We start from the raw sequence: 7,951 nt of genomic DNA on the forward strand, positions 1-7,951 counted from the left end.
TTTGACCAGTTCTGAGCAGTTTCTCATGGAGAACTTCTGGGAGAAGCTGTAATATGTTGACCTTGTTCCTTTAGGGGTTAGAACAACACTTTAGGGACTTAGGAGCCCTTGGTTTATGGACATTTCATGCTTGGGGTTGTAGGGCCCAAAAATGTCTATAACCCATGTGTTACAGGTCTAAACTCAATTCATAAAATGGACACCAAGGCTACAACAATTTCATCACCTTTTATTAATTCATCCAAAAACAGAGTTCAATATATAACAATTGTGCTTCTTCTCCTACATAACTCCTCTATGTGTAACCTGTAAATCCTTCTCTAGTACTAAGTGACTAAAATATATACTATGATTTTACAGTTTGAGATCCCAAACTCAAGGATCTAAGATTAGCCATATGCTAAAAAAATTACAAAAATACATTTCAATTGATTTTTCTGGAATTTCGTTATTTCAAATTTTTCTTGGTAAATCTGATGATCCATGCATAGCTTGAATGAGATCTAGAATATCTAATTGCATCTCCATATAGCTTGAAAAATAAATGAATAAGTCTTCAACTTGAAATATCCAAAATGGTGGCCGATGTGAAGCCATCAAACCCAAAATTTATGTACTTAACGTGAAAATTTTGTACTTGATTATGTACTTAAGATTCCATTGACCATAAGTTCTTCATGGTGACGAATTTTGAAAAATGGTTTCTAGGTTACCTTTATGAGGGTTCTTTGAACACACCCCATGTATTAGAATCCCAATATTCTTCTTCATTAGATCACAAAATGATATTTTAATCCACAGGAATTATGTAGTCAACCTGTAGCAACTAGTTTATTTGAATTATGAAGAATTTGGCAATGGATCTCAGTTGTAAATGAAATTGGGAAAATAATTGTTAGAAAATCATAGCAAATTCATCTCTAATCATTGAAAAGTTAAGAAAACTAATGAAAATCGACCACAAAGTGTAAGATATGAATTGGCAGAAAGTTGTGGAATTATTGTTTGAGATGTGTTAAAATGTAGGAATTTAGGTTATTTGAGGCCCAACAGAAGGCTTCATTAAGAGGAACTCCAACTTCAATATTCCTACAATTACATTAATGTGAAAAGGCTTTGGAAACCTCAACATTATGTCCTCGAAATAGTTGGATAAAATCCCACCACCCTACCTCTTTACACAAGGAAAAATATTCCTCATAAGCTTAGAAAATCGCATTGCTAGGGGGTTCATATTTTTCCACATAGGTTATTAAAAGGATGGGTATCACATTGTATGAGATATTTTTGCATAGAAGAAAGGAAAAGAGCATGACTATGGTATCATAGAGAAAAACCTCATACACCAAAAATATGAAATACCTCTGCAAAAAATGGTCGAGACAACGCTCGAATTAGGATTGATAATATTTGCATTTCTAGTTAGGTTTAGGGTAATGACAAGTTTGAAATGATGATAAGGATCAGGTACTGACTATATAGAGTGGAAGCAATGGAGGGCATTAAAAAGTGATGAGGAAAATAATCCCTTGGGATCGTTTCACTCATAATTATAGTTCAGGTGTTAGACACACATTGTGCCGTAGAAATCGATATTGCCACATAATTACAATAACGAGTCCAACATTCAATTCAAGCCTTTTCGCTCATCAATATTTCATAATGAGATATGACTAACATTTCCCTGATTTAAATGGATTGAGAGTAAATGGTGTGAAATTCAAACCCATATAGTTTAAACTCCATACACATTCGGATTGTCACAAGCCACTAATTACAAAGGTTCAATCCCTAATGTAAGTTTTTCTGTTATGAATAATGATGCTTGCATAAACATAAAACATATATAGTCAAAAGCCCATTCGAACTGTTAGGAAAGCATAAAATAAGCACCAACTAGTATATAATTGAGGGTTAGCATTAGGAAACACAGTAAAATCCTCAACATATTTAAAGAAAATGATCATGAAACATGCAAGGGATTCAATGATAAGATTGTAACATCTTGTTATAATCATATTTCAAATCATATTTTGACAGACATACAATTGAAAACAACTGTCATTGATAAAAAAAATCAACAATCTAAAAGAATAAAATTGATGTTAAGAGTCAACAATCCAATTGATTCACACTAGGAATGTCACATAAACAAAGGGGGGCTCATTTCATTTGAAGGGAATGGAAGGGGATTGTTGGGAAACCAACACTCACTCATTATGTTTGGATCTAGAACCACTTATTAAACTTCTACTTTAACTACTAGATCCACTAGTTTAGCTTCTAGGTCAACTACTAACCTTTATCTAGAATTGTTAATCTTGTTTTAAAGAGTTTTACAACAATTCTCAATACAAACAACATGTTGGATGATTTATTGATTAAACCTCAAAATATTTTTCTAAATATAAATAATTTTAACTTATTTTTATTCTTGAAAGGTATGAAATACAGATAGAGTAGATGAAATAATATCAATTACAATACAATTTTTATGATATTTTAAATCATTTATTTTTAAATCCTCAAGAAAAGAAAAAACTATAAATTAATACCAAACAAACATAGGAATATATATTATCTCAATAATTCTAGATGGTGGATGGTGGTGAGTGATTTATGACTCTCAATTAAAATAAAGGATCATATCCTTGAAGTAAAGGAAAGTACACACTAAATTAAATCAGCATGATTAAAGAACTATGTTCTTTAAAGATGAAAATGAATATTTCAGAAGGTATTTTGACTCCAATGTGAATGAGGTAGGATGGAAGTTCAATAAATATTAAAACATTTTGAGAACCATTATTTATATATATAATATAATTTTGTTTGGGAACATTTGAATATAAGGATAATAAGTTATTATGTATCATAATATTTTTCTAAATGTGTTTTAAAATTTGATATTTTGATATATAGTTTATTGTTTTAATAAATTTAGTTTATTATTTTAAATTTTATAATTATGTGATAGACATGTCTATTTTGGAATTAGACTAATTTTTTTTTATTTAATTATCAATAATTTTTTTCCCTTGGAAAAAAGACGTAGTTTCTACTAATATGTAAGAAATTACATTTTTTAGATGCTTAAGCATATGCATGTGTAGGCATGTTGCCTATCAAGTCCAAAAGAACAAAAAAGATCCAAATATGTATTCTCCATATAGGGATCATTTGGTATCAATTCATCTGATTTCCAGTGCCTGTTCTCTACAAGAGAATCTGTATCAAAATTGTTTCTGTCTCTCCTGAGAGAGAGAAATAAACATCAAAATTGGTAACTAAACATCTCAAGCAGTAGTTCAAGTGCTGTAAAAATAAAATAACATAATATATACAAGTGTTCATGAAAAAAAAGATGGGCCTATAGCCCATTAACTTGGATATCGATGAAAGGTCTATGATAATGCTGATAGTATGTCTCATCGATCTCTTCCTGAATTAACCAGTCATCGTTTTGTCTAAGCGCTGCCTCTTTGGATAGGAAGTCTGCCTCTGAGTTGTGCTCCCCGATGGAGTGATGTCCCCTTAGCTGGACTGGATCTCTTCAGTGGAGGAGGGGATGGAGATTAGTTGCTTCATTCCTCTTGTCTATGCCCGAATTAGTAGTAGCCCCTTAACTGTCTTCGTTAGACTTGTTGATCTTCTTAGATTTGTCTTCCATATCAGGCTATCTTGGAATGTCCTTAGGCAGTTTCAGATCCATATCATGTGCTAATATCTTGTTCTTGTGGTTGAGAGCACAATCTTTAAATAAATGGCCAACCTTGTGGCATCTCCTACAGCGATATGGTATGCCATCATAGTTAATCAGTTGTTTATGGGATGTATTCCTCGACTGAATAGTGATGTGCTCTTGCAATCCTCCCCTAGTGTCAAAATTGATCAGAATTCTGGCATATGCCATCATACCAGTGGCCTAGTAATATTTTTCAAACTCCATATAAGTGCTAATAGAGTTACCTATCCGCCTGAAAATATCCTCAAACAAATATTGCAGAGGTAGCCCCGGGAGCCAAACCCATACCAGTCCAATGCTTATTTGCTCAGTCTCTGAGTCGAAGAGAGGCGCCCAATATTTGAAAAGAACTGGGGCATGTTCAAAATGCAAATAGGAAGACAAAACCCAATTGGTATGGTCTGCTCGAGCAAATCTCAAGGCAAACCATCCCCTCACAAAAGTCTGAACGAAGGGGATGTCCACCAGATGGTGGCCCCAAACCTTAGATGCCTAGGTCTTCAATCGGGCAGCTTTGTAATTCCTTCCTCTGATGCAGCCAACCAAAAATCTATTAGCAAAATCCATAGTATCTCCCCACTAAACATCTTCTTCTAGATCGAGGATAATATCGTCTGCCTTGGATTTGTGGCACTTGTATTTCTTGTGGGATTTGGACACTGTATGGTGCGACTAAACCGAAACCCTCTCTAAGCTGGGGTCTGACGAGTCAGGGATAGGGTTAGGGTTAGTTGAGGTAGGGTTAAGGTTCCGAGGAATAGAAAGAATTGATTCAGATAGCGGAGGTACAGAGGTGAAGCTACCCGGAATTGGAGTGGAGGTGACTGAGGGTATATGGTTGGCAAACGGGGGTTCAACGCTGGAGGCAGGAGCTTGTGGGTCAGCCTGTCGGGTCAGCACACCAAAAACGGGAGGCTCCAACTCAGGGTTAGGGTTAATATAGACCGAAATGAAACCAAGGGTAGCCAGGGAAGACAGAGGCGTAGAAAGAGACAGCCAAGTAGGAGGCTCATCCGGAAGAACAACAGCATGAGATTGCGACAGTCCAACAAAGGGAAATGTTTCAACATTTCCAAAGAAGCCTGAACTGAACATACCTACAGATGTGGAGTATGTGGCCTACCAGATTGAGTCAGCCTCCAACGGTTCATCCGAGTAATTGACGGCTTCGAGTTCATCCATGTTGACAGCTGCACCTAGAATGGAGGAAGCCTTGAAAATGCTGGCCAACGGAAGTCCCAAAATGGTAATAGACGCCCTATGAAAATGACGAGGAGCAGTAATAATCGTTCAGGGGAAGAGCAGTAGGTTAAAACAAACTACAGGTAATACCAAAACCCCGACAGGTTGACAAGAGAAATGGATAACAAGAACCATAGATGGTTGGTGAGCAAGCAGCCAGGATAAAAGTCAGGGTAAACTAAACCAAATCAATGGGTAACCGCATTATCTGGTTGACAATTACAGTACTCTGTACCTCACCCAAACCCTTCGCTATATATTAACTGCAGATGCTCCATGTTTTTCTCTTGAGAATTAATTATCAATAATTATTAGATGGTTGGTAGAGATTTATGTCAAAAATAGTTATACCCTTTTCTCTTTTTAATTAAATAGATTAATAATAGAAAACAATATCATATAAATAAGTATGATGTGAAATAAATTGTTGTTTTTTGGGTATGTGATATTGATAAGCTATAATATTATAACAAAATATATTTACATGTTAAAAATTTTCATAGTAATGTTACTCGGTCTCCATAATTACAAATTTTTTCACATACTTTCTTAAATGTATATAGATTTAACTCATATAATCATTTTATTATAATAATAATAATAATAATAATAATAATAATAATAATAATAATAATAAACTACAATTTAATTAATATTTATTATTTTTAAATTTTGATACTATAAAATCAAAATATATAATAAAATACATGTTTTAATGTTTACCTATAATATATTTCTTAATTTCATTAGTATAATATATTTCTTTTATTTTAAAATTTATAGACATATTACTTCTCATTATATATGACGGAGGTGGAAACAGTGGCTTAAGAAACCTCAACAATCACCCCGCGGTTCACAGTTTCTTTAGCAATTGGACCTTTTCCTTTGTAACTAGAATGCCTATTGAAAAAGGCCCAAAACAATGATTTCCCCTTTTTAAATAGAAGTGCTCATGATTCACTGTAGATCACAATCTAACTGATCCGACGGTCAATATTCACTCCGAAAATCAAAGCCGTCCGTGGGTCCTCCACCGTCCATTAACTTGCAATAGATCCAACGGTTCACAAGCATATCGAGGACACAACTTACACAGAAAGTACCCGCTCGAAAAAGTGGTTTCCTCTCACCTCCTTACTGCTTTGTGTCCTCCACTGAATGGAATCGGAGGCCCTCCTCGAAATATAGCTTACAACTTTCGGTCCACCCAAAATACCACTTCCACTGTTTGAAACCCGCTCTTCTATTAAATATTCTCATGATGCGTTACGTAATCATTCACGGACCTGGAAAAGTTAGAAAAGTTCCATGTATAACATTTCAAGTCTGGATTTTGGATCCACTTAGTGTTTTGTGCTAATTCTTAGTGTAAATCGAATTTTCCCCTGCAGGACCAAAACCATGTCAATTAACTCCACCGATCCGATATCCGTGATCCAACGGTTGGGATTAACTTGGCAACAAACAATGAAATTGATAGAAAAGGCGACGATTTCGATTAACTCTCTGTTTTTTTTTGTTACGAAGCATGAAATAGAGAAATGATCAACCCTATCCCGAATACAAAGAAAACGAAAGAATAATAAGGAATTCCGCACACTTGATAACTAATCATACACACAACATCATTTATTCACAATAAAAATAGTTACAGAGTGTCAGCCTTGGCTTGATTACACAAATAAAAGACCTTTGTTCCAAAATACAATTCACACATGATTAACCACAATAAAATAATAATTCTAAATCACTATTTTTGACGTAGTAACATATTTTTTATTATCGGAAGTTTCAAATTCGTAAGAAACGTCAACTATCATCAACTACCCATTGTTGTTTTCCTACTGAATTTATGGCATCATTATTTATGGGAGAGGACCTTCTAGAAAATTTGAGGGCAAGACACACACCAGTTCACCGTGTTGGTGATGCATGGGGTATGGTGAGATATTTGATGCCATACGTTGGCATATATGTGTTGCTTATACTATTTATTGGGAATCCTAATAAGTTTGTTCTGCATCGCAGCATTTGAACGTTAGCTTTGAGTGGATGTATGTCATCTCTGTTTGTCCCTGTGAGTGAGATAGGTGTCAAACATGGCTAGGAATGGGGTGGTGAGAGTTGTGTTTTTGATTCTCTTTGGTGTTGTGGCGACACTGATCACTGCGTGGGGTGTAGTCACAATGGAGGGTGCATTATCATGCAACAATGTCGTGCATGCCTTCACTCAATGCACTGGATATCTGATGGGGAATGCGATAACCCTTGCTCCGGGTTGTTATCCTTCCCTTAATGGGTTAGACTCTCAAGTTAGGGACACCCCTGATAGGCAGGTTGTTTGTAACTGCCTCAACGATCAAGCAAAGACACTTCGAGTTAATTTAGGTAAGGCTGCTAAACTGCCCGCTCTGTGCAAGATCAATGACATCAACGTGCCTGTCAACCTTGACGTTGATTTTACCAAGTATGTTTGCTAATCACCTCTTCCTTTCACTATTCTTTGATTCTTTCATTGTAATGGGACCTCTAACTGCGCAAGCTTCAATTTGTCAAATACTGCAGTTTCTTAATTTGGATTATTGATTTTATTTGTGTACCCTGAGCTTAAGTCAATTGTAGATTCTCCAAATATTTGGGAATTGGATGGACATGGGCACGGTAAAAAAATTGACTGCACCCATGTTCGCCAGATTCCTGAATATTTGGGGAATCTACAATCGACTTAAGGATGCCCATTTGTGTATGGCAGAGTTCATTGAAAGGAGGTCTGTTGGTGATTGAATCTGGGCTGATTTAGTTAGTGCTCTAGTATTAATGGAGTACAAGTATATTAGTTAGTCTATGAACTTGTTATAATGTTGGAGCCGCGACAGGCCCTTTGGAGCGTTTCGCAGTTACTCCTGTGAATGCCCACTTTCAGTGTTTCTGCAATGCACTTAAATAAATAAATGATGCTAG

The 7,951-nt window shown here is 35.5% G+C and overlaps 1 pseudogene; it reads left to right on the forward strand.

The window, feature by feature from the left end:
• Nucleotides 1–7,089: 7,089 nt before the first annotated feature.
• Nucleotides 7,090–7,470, forward strand: LOC149262388 (non-specific lipid-transfer protein pseudogene; annotated as a pseudogene).
• The last annotated feature ends 481 nt before the right edge of the window (nucleotides 7,471–7,951 follow it).

This window comes from Pinus tabuliformis, chromosome 6, assembly GCF_031772625.1.
Source record: "Pinus tabuliformis cultivar Carrire ecotype Pingquan chromosome 6, CPIR1, whole genome shotgun sequence".
Lineage (NCBI taxonomy): Eukaryota > Viridiplantae > Streptophyta > Pinopsida > Pinales > Pinaceae > Pinus > Pinus tabuliformis.